At 43.2% G+C, this 1,700-nt stretch overlaps 1 long non-coding RNA gene across 1 annotated transcript; it reads left to right on the forward strand.

The window, feature by feature from the left end:
• The first annotated feature begins 511 nt into the window (after positions 1–511).
• On the forward strand, positions 512–1,694 carry LOC116379877 (uncharacterized). Its single transcript, XR_004212485.1, has 3 exons — positions 512–972; positions 1,188–1,277; positions 1,365–1,694. It is a non-coding gene; the product is annotated as an uncharacterized LOC116379877 (long non-coding RNA).
• The last annotated feature ends 6 nt before the right edge of the window (positions 1,695–1,700 follow it).

Below are 1,700 nucleotides of genomic sequence, written 5' to 3' on the forward strand. Positions count from 1 at the left end.
ACAAAGTCTGTTCTTCTGTGAAGTTTTCAGCAGCTACTTAGAACATGGACCGCTGAAGCTCACCCCCCTCTACTACACACTTTTATTTTTATATATAAAGTATATAGAAATAGATTGCCATTGATGTGGTTTTCCCGTCATCTCAAGAACAAGGGAGAGTCAGGCACAGCCTCACACGCTGCTGAAATTGCTAGAACATTGGGTGAGGCTGCTCACATGACTTTTTGATTGGAAGCTGAGTGCAGTTCATGTGTCACAAAGGGCTTAGTTATTTTCTCCCCGTTAGCAGTGGTTAGTTAGAAAGGTTTATGGACATATCTTGACTTTTTTATTTTGGACTCTGTTATTTTCCATCTCTCCTTCTCTTATGCTGTCTGTCTTCCTTGTGACTGTCTCTCCTGTGGAAATACAAACGGGCTGAGTCCGCCCTGTCCTCTCTCTCTCTCTCTCTCTCTCTCTCTCTCTCTCTCTCTCTCTCTCTCTCTCTCTCTCTCTCTCTCTCTCTCTCCTTCTGTTCCTCTCTTCCTCGATTTCTCCCTTTCACATGCTTGCCCTTGTCTTTTTCTGTATCTTGTTGACCTTCCTTTGGTCTTTAATGCTTCTTAAACACTTTGTTGTACCATCATCTCTATCTGACCCTCTTGTTTTTGCAACAGGGGTGTTATTGTCTACACCCTCTCCTCTCCTCCACCTTCTCCCTCTCAACCCTAAGGAGCCTAGCTTTGTTGTCACATAAGTGCCACCACTGTCCCCAAGTGGTGAACAGACAGAACTGCAGCCCTCTTTGCCAAAACACTCATAAACACAGTCACAGTGTTTTGAAGCACTGTGGTTGACAGAGACTGGAGACTTTATCATATGGTTTGAGATTACGAAAAAAAACGGAAGATACATTTTTCTAATCTGTGTTTCTTTACTCTTTCACCCACAGACTGTCCCTGCACAAATCTAGCTCTGAAGAAGGATCTGGGGGTAAATTGAGATTCAGTTTTATGTTTGTCTTCTGCTGTCTTAATATATTTAAGATTAAGCTTAAAATGTATTGATCCTTGGAGTGAAAAAAAAGACAATAGTCAGAAAGACATATTTGCGTAAGGATCATATGTACTTGTTGTATAAATTGTAGGGATGGTTTTATACCCATGCAGATATTTACAACCCGAGTATTTAATTTGTCTTCCTTTTAGGTAAATGGGACAACAAGAAGAAGAACAAATCTTTTTGGCAGAACTTCCGCAAGTCTCAGCACAAACCAGTCATGAGACAGACATCCAAAGGTTTGTGTGGCTATACTTTTACTTACTACGTCATTTACGTTACTCCATATTTGACCTTTGTTCGTTTTTTCCCTTTGCCCCCTTCAGGAGAAGACATAGGCTATGTGGCTAGTGAGATCACCATGAGTGATGAGGAGCGGATCCAACTAATGATGATGGTGAAAGAGAAGATGATCACTGTCGAAGAAGCTCTCGCCCGGGTAGGAAGCGCCACTGACTTCCTGCCTCACGTTACACCCCCACCCCCCCACCCTCACTCGACCCCTTCCCTTAGAAGTGCCTATATCCCCTCACCTCCCCCTGGATTCAAGCCTTCCCTCCCTTCTGCTCCATATTCCCGGCTTACTAAAACGACTCACTCTTACTAACATGTACGAGGCCCCACATTTTAACCTTGCATTGTCCTCTTTACACACACACACA

Source organism: Anarrhichthys ocellatus, unplaced genomic scaffold (assembly GCF_004355925.1).
Source record: "Anarrhichthys ocellatus isolate YVR2014 unplaced genomic scaffold, GSC_Weel_1.0 scaffold5438, whole genome shotgun sequence".
Classification (NCBI taxonomy): Eukaryota; Metazoa; Chordata; class Actinopteri; order Perciformes; family Anarhichadidae; genus Anarrhichthys; species Anarrhichthys ocellatus.